The sequence below is a fragment of the Contarinia nasturtii genome, unplaced genomic scaffold (genome assembly GCF_009176525.2).
Source record: "Contarinia nasturtii isolate CC-2019 unplaced genomic scaffold, AAFC_CNas_1.1 Cnas_scaffold_630, whole genome shotgun sequence".
Taxonomy (NCBI): Eukaryota; Metazoa; Arthropoda; class Insecta; order Diptera; family Cecidomyiidae; genus Contarinia; species Contarinia nasturtii.
Genome location: NW_022197981.1, coordinates 2379967 through 2402241, shown reverse-complemented (window position 1 = coordinate 2402241; position 22275 = coordinate 2379967). Strand labels below are relative to the sequence as shown.

The 22275-nt window shown below is 33.8% G+C and overlaps 1 protein-coding gene across 4 annotated transcripts in view; it reads left to right on the top strand.

Moving 5' to 3' along the window:
- The first annotated feature begins 789 nt into the window (after positions 1-789).
- Positions 790-22275, top strand: part of LOC116340320 (serine-rich adhesin for platelets) — a 41267-nt gene continuing 19781 nt past the window's right edge. Inside the window, exons 1-2 of one of the 4 annotated variants that reach the window (XM_031766759.1) lie at positions 6059-7088; positions 12049-12318. The gene's annotated coding sequence lies outside the window, so the exon portion shown is untranslated. Of the gene's footprint in view, positions 938-6058; positions 7089-12048; positions 12319-22275 lie in introns of those variants that run through there. The other 3 variants (XM_031766760.1, XM_031766762.1, XM_031766758.1) reach the window with 3 other exon arrangements.

The window sequence follows — 22275 nt, the reverse complement described above, 5'->3', positions numbered from 1 at the left end:
TTTTTACACCGTTCACAAAAATCAACGAATCAAAGTAGAAGAAAGAAATTCAGATAGATAGATAGAGAGATAGAGAGAGAGAGAGAGAGAGAGAGAGAGAGAGAGAAAGAAGTGAAAAAATGACTGAATCAGAGATGAAAGCCAGATGGAAATATCGGGCGTTTTTTCATGTAATTTTTTCTTTTTCTGTCTTTCTTGTTTAGCAATGTTCAACTATTCGACAATTTTCTCTAACTACTTTGGTGTTTTCATTCTTTCCCTGCTTCAGGCGCGCGTGCTTTACATACATATATTGTCGCTGTTTTTGTTGTTGCTGCTGATATGTGATTCTTCTTGTGTGCATCGGATTTTCCACATTTCGATTACAAACTTGGAAACTTTTTTTCTATTGCACACACATCGGTGTGGTATCGTTTTGGTATAAGATGGTTTTTTATACTCTATTGTTGATTGTTATATGCAGCCTATGAGCTCTCTACTTTTCGCATTTAAATCAATGTAACATTTTGTTCCGTTCGTTTTCTCGTCATTATACAATGTTTTTTCCTCTTTTATACCGTCTCTCACATGCCTGCTTATTTGTTCTCGTGCATTTGAATTCTGCCACCATCGTCGTCGTCGTCTCAAAAATTACACCCTTTCAACATGTATTTGCATAGTTATATTCCTTGTGCACATTGCACACTCTCAGTCTTGTGTCGTAAATTGAAATGGACAAATGTGTTTTTCTCATCGTATTCTTATCATTTGATGTGATCGATTCCGTTACATTATCGCATGTTTTTTTAAACTGAATATTTGTGTGTTTGTACAATTTTCCTTTTGTTTTCGTTATTTTATTTTTTAGCTTTTTATGCTCGTTTCTCTTACGTTCGACGAGACAAGAACAAATAACATCTTTCAAGCGAAAAAAACCGTCAATTAATTCAGGAAAATGGTAATGCAATTTTTGTTGTTCATTATTGTTCATTCTGAGACAAGTTCATAATGTCTTCATTGATCTCATCCAGCCAAGCAATCTGCATTAGTAACACAAAAAAAACTCATTTGATTCAATTTTTAATCGCATCAACACTCTTTTGAATTTTGCGCACACAATTGATTTATTCATTCATTCCTTCCATTCATAATCAAGTAAATTGACAATTATCATTTTAAGTTTCTTTCTCTGTTCTTCATGGTAATAAATAATTAAGATTGTGTGCAATTAAAAGGATTAATTGTATAGCCTTAATTCAGTGTAGTCTGAAACGACCAATCGCATTATTAAATTTCAAAATGAAATTTGAGTGAGTGAGACGAAAAAATAAATACAAATAAAAACCGAATCGAAATAATTAAATCTAAATCGAATCAAAACAACTGAAACACTTGGGTTTGCTTTCAATATGACAAACAAAACAAATTCTACCCGGTCAAATATATTTGGACGTCCAATTTACATTTGCAATGTCCAAATTGAAACAATTTGAATCGATAAGAGAGTCAGGATTGACAGTGTGCTTGAATATTAATTAAGTACTTAGCGCTCATGCATATAACAGTGACTAAATCAATTTTTAATTCAAGGTTCTTACGATCGAAGTGTCAGAATTCTATTAATACGGTGACATTGAAGCATTTAAAGAGCCTAGAAATTATGTAAAATATAACAACAAACACAAACGAAAACAGAGAAAACAAAACAAAAAAACAACAACAACAATGTGATAGAGAAAAAAGAGCGAACGAAAACAGTAAATTGTAACACAATGCAAAAACGCACCGAAGGATATAAAGAATCCAAACAATGTCTGCCCAAAATAAGGCCATAGAAAAAACAATACCAATGAAATGCACACATACACAAAATTGAGGCTACACCAGAGGTAGAAGAAGAAACAACAGAAGAAGAAGGAAGACAAAGTCACATCGATTATATTGTACATATAATGGATAATTTTAGCACACAAAGTTTAATCGAAATGCCAAATGGTTTTCGGTCTGCTGCACAAAACATGCAGCAAGGTGTTGCAAATGAAGCAGGAAAATTTATGACTATCACACGAAAATCCAACAGAAAATCCAGAACCATACTAGGCCGCAATTGCAATGTTGTTGTTCGATGGCTTAAAAACGTTGTATTTAAATGTGCTATAATATCATTATTCAAATGGTACGTGGTTCAAAGGATGTATGTGTTCGTTTCATGCTTTGAAAGCGCTTTATGTACATCCGTCTTTGTTGTTTCCATGTTGGTAATTTTTTTATTATTATTATTATTTCATTTCTCCATTCTCGCTTCCCACTTTGAGAAGGGGGAAAGGGAGTTTTGGTCGATTTTTAAACGTGCTTTCAGTCTTTCGGATTTTCATGTGCATCGTACATGCAATGCCACATACATGGGCTCAGGGGAGGTGTAAGCCCGGATAACCCCCCTCATTAATAATCGTCTGAGCTATCACAAAAGTGATCTCCAAAAAAGCCGAAAAAATCCCGTTTTCGAGAGAAAAATTCTTTCAATGTGCTTGGGTTTTTGATTGACTGATTGACCCCCCTTTAAATTTTTTCCGTACCCATGTATGCAATTTCAGCAGTTGAATGTTTAATCGACTGTCGATTCATTCCTATGGTTTTGTGAACAGCCAAGTGGAAACTGTCGAACAACCTTTTACACTGAACAAACGAACAAATAAACAAACACATAAACGAAGGAGGAAAAATACCCCCAAAAAAGCACAATGAGAGAGTGAGAGAGAAAAGGAAAGAAAAAACTTCAATATTATATAACATCGATTGAAAGAAAACGATATATCAATGCACAAAGAAAAAGTGGCCCAAATCAATAACAAAAATGTACAAAACCAAATCTTACGGTTTCGTCTTCATAACATGCCTCGTGTCACATGTAACCGATTTTTTTTCCACTGTTGTTCTTGACACAAAATTTGTTAGGTTTGCGAATTTGTAGGTACGCGCTGGCCCTACCAAATACTTGCGCGAAACAAAGACACACCATTTTTATCAAATAGATAGTGAACAATTGCGTAAATGGCAATAAAAAAACATATTATGCAGCAAATAAGTTTGAACTATTGCTGCATGGTGCGCAACAATGTATCCAATCAATTTTCTGCTTTTTTTTGCCAATGCAGAACTTTTGACGGTCGTTTCAGCACGAGAAATTGAAAGAAAAATTGAGCCTGGTAAAAGCCTGTGCATGTTTGTATGCGGGATAAAACTAAAATAAATCAAACAAATAAATTTGTTTTATCCAAGAGAATCGGAGAGGTATCACGTACTTCTTGGAAGCCAATCAATTAGAACACATTTCAATGGGAAAATATCGCATTTTTTTTGCATCAAGTACTTCGCCTCTTTGGACAATAGGCAATAAATAAATGCACCATCGAAACAAAATGTTTCTGAAGAAAAATTTGCTCCATTTTTCATTTCCAACAAAAATAAACAATGTTCGAAATGGACTAATTTTTTTTCCACCCGCACTCGACCGATAATCGAGTGGTAAATTATCGAATCCGCCTTGAACAAAAATATACCGAGCTCTTTCGGAGAATCTATCAAGTTTGTTGTTTAATAATTTTTTTTCTCGCTGCATCCCTCGTCTTTTCTGCATGGATACTGGCTTTATTTTTGAAATGAAAACAAAGTTCGATATGATGGCCTAGCTTTTATATTTAAATCGATGGTTTTTATTTTCGGTTTTATTTTCAAAAGAAAAAGAGAGAAAGAAGAAGCGTATAGAAATCCATCATTAGACATTGAAACCCAATGAATTTCGACTGAAAATAAAATGTGATTTTTATGCAGAGTCGTTCGAAAAAGCTTCATAATTGTTTGTTTTTTTCTTCGCTCAACTGCCACTCTTCCTCACTTACAATATCCAATCAAATGATACAATAGATTTGGCATTCGGTTGTTTACATGAAAATTGGCATTACATAGAGTGAAGAAAAAGAGAACTACTCAATTTTAAACGGCAACAACCACAATGACAATGACGACAATAATCGTCGACTGAATTTCAAAAGCAACGGATTTTTATCTATCTTTCGCATATGGAATTAATCTTACGATGTGTATATTCGCATGTGAAAAATTAATACAATATATGAAGTTTTTTTTTTTTTTGTTTTGATGTGATTTAACAATCATGCAAATTGGAAGCGCAAATATAAATTTAAAGAGATGAAATATGTATGCAGAAGAAAAATTGACTCACACAAAAATATGGAATAACAACGGTGTCTCTTTTGTTCAGTTGGCTTCATTGCACAGCACAAGGTATTTAATACGAATGATGATGAGCTTATGGCAATACTTTGACACGAAATATTCTTTTAATCAACATAATTGAATCCGGCTTAAAATAAATTACAGACTAACCGAGAAAATGAAACCACGAAATAAATTCACGTAAATCTCTTATTCGGCAACTGCTATCACATTAAAATAATCATACTGTATTACTATATGTATATCAGCAACAAAGTAATCATTTTTACACTGTGGCAAATTCATCATCTTTTTAAATAATTTAATAAAAGATTGACAAACAAAAAATTCTTTTAATTGCGAACGTTCGCTTTTTCAATCGAAATAAAATATGTGTGACACTCATATGAGGCGATAAGAATACGCTTTCTACCGAATTTAAGTTTATCAGTGAGATGCTTTCGCATTAGCGTAACCCTGTACGCTCTCTTCTTAATTTTTTCTTCAACAATGTTGACAAGAATTCATAAAGTACATATATAATAATGATATTTGAACAAATGCTCAATATTTCGCATGATGTGAATGATTTTGATCCACTTCTATTATCATTGCATAAAACAAATTCTTTGAATGGTTTTTTGTGCGTGATTTCATTTCATTTCAATCATCATTTGTGCGATCTACAACAACTTCAAATTTATTGATTTGTAATGAGTAAGCAAAATTCCGTAACACACACTCATACATTATTGTCCAATATGTATGCGATATTCTCAAAAGAGAAAAAAAAAATGGGAAATGGGAATTACGCTATTAATATCCACATCGATTTTTATTGTAAATTACCAAAGCAATTTTGTTTCCATTTTGCTCGTGAAAATGTCTTGAATGTGGTTATGTGAGTGAAAGAGAGAATGTGTGTGTGTGTGTGTGTTTGTGTGTGTGTTATTTTGACGCAATCATGCACTATTTTCGAATTGGTAATTGGCTCAATTGTTTGACACGAGTTTCCCTGTGGCTCTGTTACTGCTCACGCATTCATTCACTCGGCATATCATTCAGTATTATATGTATAAATTTGCTAAAAACCGATGAAGTTTCATCGTTTTTGGCATGGAAAATATGCAGTTTCATTCGGGAAATGTATAATGTCAAAAGCACGCATAAAATATACGCGAATAACTTTTCATCGTACGATATATAAAATGTCTCAAAAAGCAATACACACACACGATAGAGAGAGGAAGAGAAAGAGAGAGAGGAAAATATTTGGTATGGCAAGCAACTGAAATAAAAAGAAAAACATTAATATTGGTAAATCGAAAGAGAGTATTGTTTTGCATACACAGAGAGATGAGGTGCATAATATTGCTTCCAAAGCAAGTAAAGCCTAGCTCCAAGAATTATTTGCTCATGTGTTTTTTTCCATCATTTTATTTCATGTTTGTGCACGGTGTGTTTTTTCAGTAATGCGGTATAGCGTACGAAGCTCATGCACACCAACTAAACTATGAGTGAGCACAGTACTAGTTGGATAGTTTCGTTTTTATATATATTTTTTTTCATTTCTCGGGCTGTTTAAAACACGTGAATAGCTTGAGAAAAATATACGGTGCAAACGGTAACAGCAAGGCTCAGTTTAATGTTTCTCTCTTTGTCTCTGTCTCTCATTTGGTCGATTACGTACAGAGTTGAGATAAGATATTCCAAAGCGAAAACGCAATACACACGTTAACGACATACGACTTCTCATATACCTACATAAATACAAAACGGTACGGCGGCAAAATAACATTGAGCTAAGTTAAAAGCAACGTATTCAAGCAATGGTGTGCTTTAATAGGAGAACCGTAAGACCTGATGATGAGTGACTAGGGGCCGTAAAGTGAATGCGCATACGAAAGAAAGGAACAACACCAACAACAATAACAGTGCAGACAGCAGCAATACTATACAGCAAAATAGCAAAAACCGAGCAACTGACAGCCAAAAAGAAACGACTCTCTACTACTGAGCACATATACAGCAACGTAGTATGCACAGGCATGGCAAAGTAAAGCAAATCACAAAACACAGTATAACATGAAAACACACATTTCGCTTCACATCAGCAACAGCAGCAGCAGCAGCACTAGAAGCAAAGTGGCGACGACATCCAATTTAATAAACACAACATCACAACCAGTCGAGTCAAATCATTCGAAGTGTAACGAGGTTTTTTACGATGCTCATCGTAAAATGCACGCGAAAAGTGTACAGAGTATTGAATAAGACGCGCTTCGTACACAAACAATCTCAACAATATATATTCTCGTAATTTTTTAACAAAATTATAAGAAATCCACATAGTGCGCGCGAATTATAATTTCTCACGTTGTTGTGTGTTTTTTTCCCTTCTGTCAAATAAATTCGGGTTTTTTTTAATGTGTGTACGGTGAATAATTTATTTGTGCAAAAGAGAAATACAGTGCGAAAAGAGAGTAGAAAGAGAGTAAAATAAAGAGAGTAGAAACAAATAGTACATGGTTGACAGCAACATTTTTATAAATACAGATTTCATATACACCATCAACAAACAATCACGACATTTCAAATGAATTGTAGAGAGAGAAAAAAAGAGGTAATGTGAACATTTGAAGAACATAGAGATTTTTGTTTTACATTGTCAACCGCGACTAAAAAGAGTGAAGTGAAACGGAAACAGTGAAAGAAATACAGTGCGTTTATCATGATTATTACTTTCTGTCATTAACAAATGAAAATAAATTGTGTTATTTGATGTGTTTTGTGTAATGAAAATAATGTGGAATAGAAAATATGATTCTCGATGGAATATGAATTACAAAATACATCACAAAATCTTGAATAAGGTGATTGTTGTTATCGATTTCTTTATTTGAACAGCCGTTTTTATACTCTTCTCCATTATGACTCGTTTGTTACACATTTTTTTGTTGTTATTTTTGTTATATTTATTGTCATTATGTTGATGGACAAAATTCGTATCGCAACAATATTGTGTATATCCCACGTTTACAAATGTGGGAATATTATAACATTTAGCGTAATATGTGTTTGTGTACGCCCGTCTGGTAGATTTCAATATCTATATTTATGAGAGCTATTTTTTTCCTTCTTTTTTACATTTTTCTTTGGCTGGTCATTTTTGTCGTGTATTTTCAATTCAATAGAGTATGATAAAAAAAACATTTCTATCACTACATCCGTCATAAGTCGACAGCTACTTGTTTTTTTGAAGATAGACGAACATTTTGTGCTAAAACGAAATACTGTCTGTTTGTTACTTATTTCATATTCATTCAATGAAATAGAAATGTTTTGGAGCGTGTGTATGCATGTGGAAAACGCCTCACATTGTTCATCGAAAAGTTTTGTCAAGTGTTTTTGTTTGAATTTTGTTACGAATATTCAACACATAACACTGTGTTGTGCACTGCAACGAAACTTGTGAACGAGAATGCTTTGTGTCTAAAAATGTCATAATTTTGTCATTCAATGAATCTCTTGCATACTGAAATACATTTCATTGAGAAAAAGAGATAAAAGAACGAGAGAAAAACGTGCCCAAATAGTAAAATAAAAAATAAAACGATGTATAGTTTAACGAACCAAAGAAAACCAACGCCAAAGTGCCTACAAATCAAATAATAGGGAGAAAAATAGTAGAAAAGTGCAAATAGACAAATTCCAAAGCCGCGAACATACATCAAGTCGAATGCGCATAAATGTTGTGTAAAACGAATGTTTTGTATGTGTTTGTGATTGTATGTGTATTCGAATACATGTGTTTGTATTGTTTTTCATCAATTTTGATTTTTCTTTTTCATATGTAATAGTTTAATTTTCTATTTAGTTTATATACCATATGCGCGTGTGTACGTTTGATCGAGCCTGTGTATGCAAGATAGAGAAAGAAAGAAAAAATAGCATACGGCCTCACTGAAAATGAAAAGAAAAACGTGACACACCGAACTCGATTGGATATATATCTCATTGACACCAACATACTCTTTGAATATTTGTACACACAGCTGCTGCTGCTGCTGCTGTGTGTTGGACGCGCATGTGTCTGCGTTTGTATGCGTTGTTTCTGATGTTTCTCTTTGAAATCGACCATAAAAATCATGAAAAAAAAAAAACATTTTACCCAAAAGTAAGACAGAGAGAAAAATACAACAAGAAACCTTTTTTTTATAAAAGTATACACAACATTGGGAAATATTGTGCTGCACATTTACCCAATCATTCATATACAATTGCAGCTCGAAGCCATCAACTGTGCTCCACTCTATATATATTTATAATATGTGTGTGCAATGTGCATTTATCAATTTCCTCGTTGGTAGCTCTTTTATTTCGTTTTTCGTCTCTGATCTTCCATCAAATCAAATGTTGGTGCTGTTATTTCTACTGGTATTTTGTGTTTCGCTTGAAGTATATATATTTGAATTTACGTACCCGGCACGCAATCACTATGAATGTGACTGTATCAGTTTTAAAACTCGTATGACGTATGTCGTGTGCGTATCACACGCAAGCAACAACGATAAGCACCAAAGAAACCAAATATCACTTTTGTAGCTCAATGATTGAACATTATTATCATATAAAGCAGAAATAATCAAAATCATGAAAGGGCACAACCAACACTACATGAGTTTGGGTAACATTTTGATTCACTCACAAATGACTTATGATATGTTGAATTTCAAAGCAAAAAAAGTTTTCAGACAAAAGAACTCCCCCCACTCCAAAAGAAAATATCCATACATTCATGCAGTGTGGTTTATTTCTTATCGAATAATTAATTTTACAAAGAAATTTTGTTTTCATCAACGCTATGCTCGCTTTCTTCGACAATTTTACAGTAATGCATTTATTGTCTGTTTGTCATGGATGCGATATGGTGGGCAAGACGCAATGCATATATGCTGGTAACGGTTCGAGATGAAAACGGCCACATAAAGTGAAAGGTGTTTGAATCAGTCAACATCAGCATCCATATGTCAAATTATATGGGCAACGATTTTTGTTGCTATTTCGTTGTTTTTTTTTATCTTCAATGATTTTATGACTTGTTTGCAAAATTCATTCATCTATAATAGATTGATATTTAGTTGAAAAGATGTGAATGTTCCATTTTGAAGAAAAAGCATGACATTTTGCGGTAGTTGCAAAAAACCAACAAGTTAAAAAAGCAATTCAATGTTTTTGTTTGCGACCAATGTGAATGCAGAGAATAACAGAGAACGTGCTGTCGCTCTATGTACATGAATATATGCACTGCAATGTACATCATTTACAAGCACTCGCACACACACAAATATATCAAGAGAGCGGGAGACAGAGAGATTACTTTACATATCCGCATTTTACAGTACTCGAGAATGACTATATCATCGACAGCCAACAAGCCAACAATGGCAATATCAGCAATGACATCAAAAAAGCACTCAACATAATGCACATACGCATTGTAACACCACACAGGCCCATTTGCCTTGCTAACAAAATGGCAATTGCACACATTTAACCAAATCCATATACATAAATACATTCTCCATCATAGACCTAATTGATCATAATAATAACATACAGTACATTCATATATATACGCTTCTCGACCCGAACTCTCGGGTCTGTGCAGAAATTTCATCAAACTTGAATCGAATTGAGCGCAAAAAACCCTATCGCACGAAGAAAAAAAAATCGTTTGAAGAAACAACGAAAAAAAAAACACACACACACACACAAATTATTTGTGCGCTTTCAACGTTACAACAATAACGAAATGATGTTTTTGCTGTATGTAATCTCTGTGTTAGGTATTTGTCTCTGTTGCTGTCGTTGCAGCTTTTTTATTCGATTTAACGTGGTTCTCTCTTTTTATATACATTTATGTGTAGCGAGTGTCTATGTTTTTGTTTCATCGCATTCAATGAGCTGATGTCTAGCTTGGCGGTTTTTTTTTATGTTGCATGTCCTCCCCCCCACTTTATAAATTTTCATATAATTTCGGGATTGTATCGGTAATAATAATAACGGTGATTATGTGGTTAAAGATTGCAACTTGCACACATTTGGCGCTGATAGTTAGATGGTGATGGTGATGGCGAAAGAAACTTGTACAAATACAAAATGAAAAACACAACTTGCGCCAAAACAAATCCAATGACTTTCGGCCAAAGGCACTTTTGCGTTAGACACACGCTGAAACGGAGAAATATACATGAAATGTTGTCTTGTTACGGCTGCTGTTGCTAATAAATTTCATGAAAATAATACATGTTCGAAGCAAAAAAGTGTGTGAGAGAGAGAGAAAAGAGAAAAGAAAATATAAAGTAGAAAAAATACATTATATTTTTATATATAGTGTCGTGTATGAACTTGGAAATCTTGTTTATCGTTCAGCTCGAATAATTATACAGACTCCGCACACTCTATGTGTGACACTCTACAATCAAACGGCCTAAAATAATGACATACACACAAACACATGCGTTTTTCATAATATGAACCGTGACGGTGTGTTGGAAAGCAAGGTAGAGAGTAAGTGATACGAATATGAAAAAAATAGACAAATAAAAAACGCATTCGCATTCACCAATACACAAATTAAACTGACTGAGATATATCTATCTGCTACATGGTTGAGTTTTCAAAAGGTCATCATGAAAACAGACAATTGTCACTAGATAAACCAATGACACCGACAAACACACAAGAAAACAAAACAAAACACACACACAGGATTGGATAAATGACAAAAGATAAGACAAACATAGAAATCGATTCAAGTTAATTGAAGCGAAATGATTGCCTTTATAAAAACATAATTAAAGGACTTCAAATAGCTGTTTGCATTGGCGTGCAGCTGTGTCTATGCCATTCATATTACATTTATTTTTGTTCGCTTTCACGCTTAAAATGTATAAATATAGCGCGCATGGAAACCATCTAATCAAACCCTTCGATACAAACAGCGATCATTCATTAAAATGATTAAGCAACTTGCGCACGACAATAAACATTGATGACGGCAAGTAAAAAAAAAGTCGGTTGACAGCAACCGTAATGGTGGTGGCAAAAGGACAAACAAATCGAAGAAGATCATATTCCAATTGGTAGTAGCTACAAAATCAGCGATAAAAAATATGTTACACGAAATACATGTATATGCCATATTAATCAATGCAATCGTGTTTGATCATATCGAAAACTGAATTTATTGAAAATGCCAAAAGATTGAAGCAAATAAAGGGTGTTGTTCGATAAGTGTGGGAATAAAAATGCATTGACGAACATACATAATGGCACGATATTAAACAACACAAAAAAAAATCACATCGAAAAATAACAGAAAATAATATTTCAAAAAAAAACAAGAGAAAAGCTGATTGACGTCGTCGATAAATGTACGTATGTGCTCTCTTAATGAAAATAAGAAGAATATAAGACAATAAAATCCACACTAGTCTCTGTGTGTGTTAATTCGCATGTAAAGAGCGATTACAAACGTACATTTTGTTTAAACGCCAAAGAGAAATATATGCACATCGGAAAACAGAAACAATCAACCAGCAAAACGAATAAATAAATTATCAATTGTATTACGACGCGAATCCAGATCAGTCACTCTGGTTTTCACCCATTCTCTTTCTCTCTCTCGAGCTCTTTATCTCGCATTCTCAATCATCTGTTTCTTCATATTCTCTAACATTGTTGTTTCCCCCGTTTCCGTTTGAATTGTGCCCCAAACAGCAGCAAAAACAACAAAATTATAATTTATGAATGTATTTTCATTTTCAGCCCGACAGAAATAACACATGAAAATAAAAGAGAAATTTAACAAAGAACGTAGAACACAGTAAACGCGAGAGAATTTGATAGAATTGTTGTGTTCTTAACTTTATCTAAATATTGAATTCCGTCGGCAGCAAAAAAGCAAAAATTACAACCACATCCAATGATAATATTGATATATGTGTGAATCACAAACAAAAAAGGAACACGTGAACGATTCTCATGAATTGCCATTATAGTTCGTTTGGTATCGAACTTGCAAACACCGAATCAACGGTGAGTGTTGTGTTTAAGAGTTTTAAATGAAAAATGAGTTTGTAGAAAAAGAAGCATTTATCGACAAAAAAAAGGAGAAAACCATAAATTCTTACAAAAAAAAACGGATCAAAAGAAAAATAATAAAATACGTAACAAGAAAAAGAGTTTCAACAAAGCGCAAAAGAAATTAATTAAAGAAATAAATGTAAAGAATCAATTCAAAGTGCTTTTATGGTGTGTTTGGTTACCAAACTTTGGTAGATCTTTGACGCATATTGTTGTTAAAAGTTTTCTTTCGAAACGGCATTACGCCGCACTAATCTCTATGAATGCTTGTGTCATCAAAAATCAATGCAGCCTTTTAATTTTTGCACTATATTTCTTATATTTTCCCTGATACTGCTTCCATCAATATTTGATATAACGTTATTGATCTCTCTCTCTCTCGCTCTCTTTCCGTGTGAATTGCATAAATAAACAAAACGACGCAATTATGATTTACATTTTCTTTACTTCGAAGGTCCTTAGTAACAATAATAAATTATGAAAGAAAACCTTTTCATTTTGCATCCTTTATGCTAATTACAAAGAAGAAGAAAAAAACGTTACCTACCTTACATAATTGGCAGTTTCGAGCTATTCTTTTGTCTCTCACTCTTGAATTTTATGCTGGGAGAAGGGGCAAGCGCGTGATTCACGCGGAATATTGGGGTCGAGTCAGAATTGAGAACGATACAGAGCATCAGTCTCATCATCATATTGTTCATGTCCGGTTTCTCTAACTGCAAATAAACCAACTCTGTGTTTATGTGATATTGAAAACGACAATTTTGTTGTTTTTCCATTTCCAAATGAAAAAAATATTTTATTGCAATGAACGTGATGCCAACGGAACGTGCTCAGTTATCGATATATTTCGAAATCCGTTGGAGCCAATCAATTTGGATAGCAACATTTGTTGTTTTTTTAAGCTTGTTGTGCATTTTCACTATCGCATTCAATCCAATCGATTGGCAGTCTCCATTTTGCGCGCGCACTCTCTCTCTCTCTCTATCCCTCCCTTTCTCTATCTATCGCTTGCTTTCTTTCTTTATCTATCTTTATCGGTTGTGTTCATTTTGTTCGTAATTATTGTTTTTGACCTGTCATCAAGTGAAAAATATTTTGTGTGTGTGTGTAATTAATTTAGATATACATTTTACTGGAGTCCATTTCAGTTATCGGTGGCGTGAACTCACGCGCTAACAGCGCTCACTCGTTCGTTCAAAATGCATACATTTGTTTCGTTCTCACAATTCCTTCGTCTCTGTGGATATTTGCTTGGTAAAGTCAATAAATTATTTTAATTGCAATCCGTTGAAAACAAATTATTCACATAAAATTTACATATCGATTGTTCTGTTTAGTGTTTACGCTATTAGATAGGACGTTTTATTCGATCTGTTGCTACTTTTGTTGTGCTGCGCGATTTGTTTGATTTTTTTTTCGTTTGCCTTCTTGATGGCAACCAACACCATTTTTGTTTCTGTCGCTCGGTGTGGCGGTTATTCGGGTCAATTGATTTAAACTTCTTCCTGCTCGTGTACTTTTCATTTAAAATTGATCTGAAAAAGGAGATAGAAATAAACACGTCAAAAAACCAGAGACGTACACATTTTAATTAACAATTCTTGTGTGTGTGTGTGTGTGTTTGTGTGTGTGTGTGTGTAAGAGAGAGAGAGAGACACACACAAGAAAACAAGAGAAAATCATTAACTGCAAACATGTATGTAGACATACATATATCATAGAATGTTGTTGTAATTCGTGTAATGGTTCATTGTGTATATGCAATAGAACTGAACTGGATGCGTACATACACAACCAAATCAGATTTGATATTTCCTTGTAGATATAACCGGAAATTTCTACAAAAACTACCATAATAAGCGCGAGTTGCTTCATGTAATTGAACGGGAAAGTACAACAACAACAAAATGGCAACAACAACATCGTTCAAACAAATTTCAAGCCAGCTACGGTTAAATCGAGTTGAACTAATCATGAAAACTTGCCGGTTGAGTAAGCAAATTGGATGCAAAAGAGACAGAGTCCGACGAAAAGGAATATGGTACATTGTTTATAGAAAAGACTTGAAATAAATACCATACGCTGGAATGTGCATGTGCGTGTATGTATGTTGACGATCCAAGATCCAAGGCGAGAAATCCGCACAAGTAATCACTTACAAACTGTTGTCAGCACAATTTGCAAACCAACAATCGATTGTATATATTAATTTTGTTTTGCATTGATTTCATTATTTACACAGAAGTGTTCGTTTTTATTCGTTTTCATTGTATCGATTTGGTTCGTTTGATGGATCGAATAAATGAATCAGAATCAAATTCTGCGAATATAAATTACAAATTACAATGACTTTTGTGTGCTCAGCGAATCGATTTCCAAAGAAATCGATTTATAATCATAAATTATCGTATCATATAAAATGATTATTATTTTAGCCCGAAAAATATCCTTATTCGGGTGTGTTTTTTGTGCATCTTAATCCGCAAAAAATCTGTCACATTTCACATACAATCATCACACACCAACCGAACTTTTGTTTGAATTCCAATTCTTGTTTTTTATATTGATCAAGTGACCACAAAGATGGCTGCGTACATTGTCGTTTGCCATTTCCTTACCACAAAATCGATAATTTCTATCCGAAAAAAATCCTCAACATTTTTCAGTCGAAGCAACCTGAAAAAAAAAAGATTGCACTGGCCTGCGGTCAAATAGTCATAAAACTCAATTTTAAAACTTATAAAATGCCTAATCGATTAATCGCATTGTGTCATGACTATATAATGTCTGCGCCCAAAACATTTTTTAAGTGCGCAATTATCGATTGCGAAACAGAACCCACCGTCAGTCAGATAAACAAAATAAAAACAAAATGAAAAACGACAAAAAAAAATTTATGCGAAGAACGAACAAATAACAAACAAAAAGCAAGCGCGCGAATTTTGGCGGCGCGAAAAAAATAGACAAAGATGATGATAATGACCGTAACGATGTTTTTGTTGACTCAAAATGATTGCTTGCTGCAAAATCGTTTCGCTGAGCAACGCGGCACTCTATGAAAACATGAACAGGAAAATAAAATGCATTTTTTTTTTATAAAACTTCAATTGGGCTCATCGAGTGAGGAAGAGAGAGAGAGAGAGAGAGAGAGAGAGAGAGAGAGAGAGAGAAACAAAACAACACATACAAACAGAAGTAATACATTTATTATGTAAATTCCTGGCTCTTTTCGAACAGATCGACAAGATCAATGTATTTTTACAATTTCTAATTGATTGAACAGGTTGCCTTTAGGTATATACATTTCACATGAATTCTCGTCTATTTTTGTCTGCTTTTTTCGCTCTCGACAGTTTGCTTTGTTTGCTTTTAATTTGTTACTGACATGCGCTACCACCGCACAATTACCACGATAGGTCTATATTTTTTTCTCGAAATTGCTTTCATTAAATAAAAATCATTTTCTATATTTACAATCCACAATCAAACCATCGGTAATTAACGTGCTTGCGGATAAATTAGAGTCGCGAATGGGATTGTTAATGGGATGAATCAACAAAGCACATCTTTTTTTTCGTCGATTTTTTTGTTGCTAGTACTTCTGTTGATTCATGGCAAATTATGGTCAATATTTGGACACATGTGTCTAGCCGAATGATAATAATGGATCGAAAAATTGAGTTAAATAGATTTTGAGGCCTTTATAAATCGCAGTGATAAAGATTTGTATGCAACATCACACTTGATATTTTTCACTCTCTCTTTCGCCACATACACACACAACCAGTTAGCTGAATTTTCATTTGTGATGAACAGTGAAGCTACACGAAAAGGAGAAATATTTCAAATTTTACTGTGGCAAATAGTGAAAATGCGATTTGAATTTTTTTGAATTGGAAAACTCTTGCCAGCGTTTGACTTATGAAAAGCAATAAAAAAAAGCTTGTGAAACGGAAAATGAGAGCGAGAGCTTGAATGTTTGTGACATATGCCCTTGTCCATATTTTCCGCCGTCCTTGTCGCATTGAAAACACATGGCATAGTCAAATACATTCATATGGAAGCAACAACAACATCATCGACAGAAGAATAAAAAAAATAAAATCAAGGACAACTAATGATAAACTAAATCTCTATCTCAATTTATGCCGATAAAGTATTTAAACTGAAATTGAATATTTATTGCTATTCGACGAAATTTCCATCCGAAAAACGGTATCATTTAAAATTAAGGGCGAAATAGTTTTTGACACACATGTGCGCCACCATAAATCAAACGAAATTTTCTGATCGTGTATTGTGCAAGTTCAATAATTCATCATCAAATCACCGTAATTCAAAAACACAATGGTTTGAAATACTTCAAGCTCAAAATAATAATATAAACCAGAAGAGGAAGGGAAAAATGGCTATGGTATTGTCAGTGAAAAGTGGATCGAATCAGTAATGACATTGAAAACTATATAAACCAATATCGAATCGTTCGACAACAATTGCTATAGAAAAAAGAGCAGCCGTTGATTCAATTAAAAGCACTAAAGCAGATAAAAATTGATTTGTTTGCTAAACTTTGCAGAATGGTTTGCAATAATTCACAGGGACTTTTCTACATTCCACTTACACACACACACGGCTTACACTTACAGTGTTCAGCATTAAAGAGTATCAGTTACAGAGTGTTTGTGCGCCATAGCCGTCGACGAATACAATCTTTGCATAGCACTGTACAACATCATCATCATCAAGAAGTAAATAAATGGTCCATTTTGCACAAATTTTTCAAGACTGATGATGGTGACCTTTCCGTCATTCATGATTCTTATAGTTTTTCAAGGGCAAACAACGGTATTGATTATAATATGTGTTTTTCTCACTCAACTAGAGAATAGCACATATTTTAAATCGTTTCTTTTCTTCTGTGAGAGTGTGTCATACACTTCAAGCTCTCAAGTGACATTGAATGTTGTAATTATTATGCTATTTTCCTTTTCGATTTAAAATTCTGTATCTGTTTTCCTGTTTTTTAGATATTGTATTGTTTGTTGTTGTTGCTCTCTTCTCAATCAGCCAAGAGGCTCTTGCTCCGCTTTTGTTTACAAAGCAGACGGCGTTTACATTGTTGCCGCCGCCGCTGTTGATACAACCACTATTGGCGCGCGTGAGATTAATGTATTAGTGCGTGCTCGTGTTTTTGTAGTGCGTTTCAGTTGCGATTTGTTATGTCTGTTGCTGGTGTTGCTACTATTTTATCATTTTTGCTTCTTCATTCACAGTTTATTTTTCGTATTATTCCGTTGTCTTCATTGGCATTCTGTCTAATACGATTTTCTTTTCCGTCATTCATTGAAGACAGGCCATATATGTGCACACATTAATAAAGTTTATGAATAATGATGGCTTTTGTGAGCGCACATAACCTCCGAATGTACACATTATTATCTTTTTTTAATTTGCTTTTCAATAAATGTGTATGTTTTATTTCTTTTCCGCGACACGAGGTCTTTCGCAAAAAAAAATAATTTTTATTACAATTATATTCTTTCTTAGATCTTATGCGCTGTCTCTTTTTCTCTAACGCTCGAAACGTCAATGTATTAGCATGTTTTGTGAAAATATACTCAAAAGCAATCACAATACATATAAGATAAATCGCTAAAAAAATATTTACACGAAAAAGAACAAACGTTCAAGATGAGATCTCGCGAGAAGAGAAAAAAACAACATCATCAATCGAAACAAACAAATATAAAACTGAAAACATATATATAAGCCGACACAAATAAGTGGCGATTTGTTGCATTTGCTTGTGAATTTTATTTTGTGTGTGATAATTGATTTTTTTTTGAACGAATGTTTTTGATTTTTGACCCGGTATGAATAATGCAGTCCATTTTAAATATGTGTGAGCATTGCGAATCACAGTCGAAGAGAGGCAAATGTGACAAAGACAAAAAACACTGATAATGAGTACATAAACGTAATTCAAGGAAACAGTTCAATTCCGCGAAAGCGGAACAAGAGTTCAGCGCTGAAAATTTATTGGAATTGTATGCTGTTTACAAAATTTGCATCTCAATTAATAGCGCCTATGTGTGTCTAAGTACCTGCTTTCAATGACGTACTTTCGATTTTTTTTTTCATTTCTCTTTCACCGTTGTCGTCGCTGTTTTCTTTCAAACGCCATTTTAAATATTGTGCTTTTATCATGGCCAATCTCGAATATTCCAAAGCTATGCGTTGGTTTTTTTTCTCTACATAATTAACAAACGTACAAACAATTAAGAAACGAATCATACACCATAACTACCAGCAGCAGCAGTAGCAGCAACAGAGTTGCGACCGAGCGCGCAGTGAAAGCATTGCGCAGAATTATGACTCTGTGTGACTGACTGCAATTTGATTCATCAAAGGTATTTTAGGTCTTTAGATTGCTTCCATTCACTAACTTTGTTAGACGATCAAAACTCGTCCGATTGTCGGCGGGTGTTTTACTTAAAAGTGGCTATTTCGTCATTTAGTGTGCGCAATTTTGTTTGTGCGCATTTTTTTCGTTAATTTTCAATTTCGTTAAATAAAATAACCAACACATAATTAGATTACATATTAAATTTTGAAACAATTGAAACAAATTGTAATCGCTTGTGCATTCGACCAATTGATAAATTAAAGAGATAGCGAAATAAAACGACTCAAGTTTTGCACATGATAAGTAAACCATTGAATTCATGATATACAGATAAAGGAGTTGGTGAAAAAGTGAGTCTAATGTCAAATTTAAATATGCATTTTAATGCGAGTAAAAGAGACAACCATGTAGATTTCACCAACTCCTTTTCAGGCAATTTAAAAATCAAATAAATGTTAAACTTATTAAAAACAGCCTTTTGTTTTTAGATCAAACCATACATGGGCACGGTAAAAAATTTAAGGGGGGGAGTGTCCATCGGCCACAAACTTGAAAAGCAAAAAAAAAAAAAGGTCTTCACTTTTTCGCCGAAAATCCCTAGCAAATCAGAAGATTTTTAGATCCCCACAAACTTGAAAAGCAAAAAAAAAAGGTCTTCACTTTTTTCGCAAAAAACCCTAGCAAATCGAAAGAATTTTGGAGGGTCGTCGGGGGGGGGGGGGGTGTAGCTCGGACGATTTAAGGGGGGTTATCCGGGCTTACACCCCCCCTGTGCCCATGTATGGATCAAACAGTACCTCTTAATAGATAATCCAATAATAAAACAGTGCTGGAGAAAGTTATGAAACAGTGGAAATGATTTGACTTTGCTTCATCGTTCGATGTTGGATTTATGGATTGCATTCGTTAACATAATTAAGAATTATACTACCGTCGACTGAATTATCGTTCGAATTGCAAACGTATATTGAGTTCAAATTTTGCATAGACATGGAAACTATGAAATGTGAATAGTTTAGCTTAGCCCATACTCAATTGATGTTTTATAAATCATGTGGTGTGTGGTCAATTTTAAAATTGTATCTAGTCCCGAGAGGAAAAAAATATAGATTGCTTTATCGCGAAATGTGATATACAACGTATGTGTGTGTGTACAATTTTGAAATATTTGTGTGCACCAATGCATGTACCTTCCCCGTGTTTATGTTCGCGCAGATGATGCAAAATTGCATACCGCAATTGAACAAATAAATTGATATTCATTGCAATTTTCAAATATAGAAACAAGAAAGAGTATCCGTTTCTCTTCGTCTAAAACGGCAAAGAAAACAAAAATAACACAAAATTTGCATTAATGTACGCAAGCCGATGGCTATTGAGAGTGAATTTGTTGCGAGATTTAAATAAAGCTAACTTCATTTGTTTTCCTGTCATGTTTTTATGATGACGAATGTGAATTGAATGGACCGAAAGAAAAGCATACGACAACGAAGCAGGTGTTGATGACTATTTTTTTTAACCCAATATTGTTTGGTGGTCGGTGTTTGTGTACAATACTGGATAGGCAGATGACTGCCGTTGTGAATTATTGACAAATATTTGACTAAATGTGAACATTTCTAAACAAAGAAGATTTTCTCAGACACTATGTGCTTCAATGGCTACTTGGCTTATTTGCACTGAATGACATAGTGCTGTTGTAACGTTCCTATGCATATATTCATGTTCACTAGTTTGAACTAGCTTATAGAAATAAACGGGTATACCGTGAAAAATCTTCTTTGTTCGGCTTCTTTTTATATATATCTAGCAAGTGTGTTTGTAAATATTAAAAATGATTTATTCGATTTGTTTCGGATGCCCTTTTCGAATCACAACCATTTGCATACATTTAAATTACAATGTTCCACCGTATGCAGATGATTATGATGATATGTGTATGCACACGGATGAAAAATGTTGTTATCTCTGTGTATAATTCAAACACCGCGCCTCATTATTCAACCGATTACGCGAAAGAGTTCGATACCATAAACTGTTGAAAAAGTAAAGAAAAAACACCATACACACATAGAGAGAGAGAGAGAGAGAGAGAGAGAGAGAGAGATTGTGTTCACGTAATACCTAGGGCATATCGATTTCATATAATATTTATCGTTTTCCTAGCATCTTCAATACGTTTATGGTGCTGGTTTTTTTCCCATATAATTTCTAATACATCATTATTCAAACAATATGTGATGCTATTTGCCTAATGTAATGTCGCGCAAAGCAACAGAACAATAAAATATACCGCAACGCGGAAAGCAAAATGTGTCATGATAAACTTTCAAATATATATATAAAAATATTGAAGAGAGAATAAAAAAAAACCATACACAGAAACCATCCAACATTTTCGGGGGAAAAATGTGCGTGAAATGTATTCATGTCGCACGCGTAATATTTTTTTCGTTGATCCCTTGAATCAATATTCATTCAATACGTATACGAAAACAAAAAAATAAGAAGAAGAAAAAGAAGAAGCATGCAGAAAAAAAAAATTGTAAATTTTTCTTGCATGTATATATTACTGATTTTGTATATTTTTCAGTGTTTTGTTTGCTTAGCAAACGCAGAAAAACCAGTTATATGGGCAATTGTATGTATAGGAACTTTCTCTTTTCTTTTATACAAAAACAAAAATAAAAATAACCGACGCAAACAAAAAATTGCAATCAATACTCATATCTCATTGTGTAAACATACGGCCACAGTTATTCATTCAATGTATTGGTTTTAGCTCGATCGCGCAGAAGAAAAAAAAAACATGAAATGTAATGAATTGAAATCGAAATTGAAGAGACGATTGAGCAAATGATGCGTGGGCTCAGAAATAATATAAGACAAACTCATCAATTGTGTGCGTGTGTGTGTGTCTGTGTGTGTCTGTCTATATATGAAACGTTTTGTGGTATTAATATTATTTTTGGCATGCATTTCGTAAAAGTGCCTATGAAATATTATGAGGTGAAGATTGTGTCGATTTAAATTAACTGTTGATTGGCACTATTGATCGCATCAGATATTCAAGTGCACACAAAAGATGCGCACACGCCATAAGCTCGGCAAACGAAAAATATACGCTCTGTTTACCAAAAATAATGAATCAATTATCGACTTTATCGTTATCTCTCCCATAGACAACACGACACAATGCTCTTCGAGCTCAACAAGTCGTAACCTCCAATTTCCATGCAATTCCAATTCATTTCAATAGACTACTAATTAAAGCTTGCGATGCTGTTTTTCTCTATCTCTTCTTCTCTTTATTTGTGTATTTGAAAAATAAATATATCTTTAAATATAGATAAAACAAAAGGACGAAAAAAAAAACTAACAAATTACTATACTTAGATAAAACGAGCATTTTCTTGAAAACGTTTTTCACTTCAAATTAACTATTTAATTTAAAATATTGAAATTAGTTTGATCCGCAGTGTACACGAACAACTTAGCAA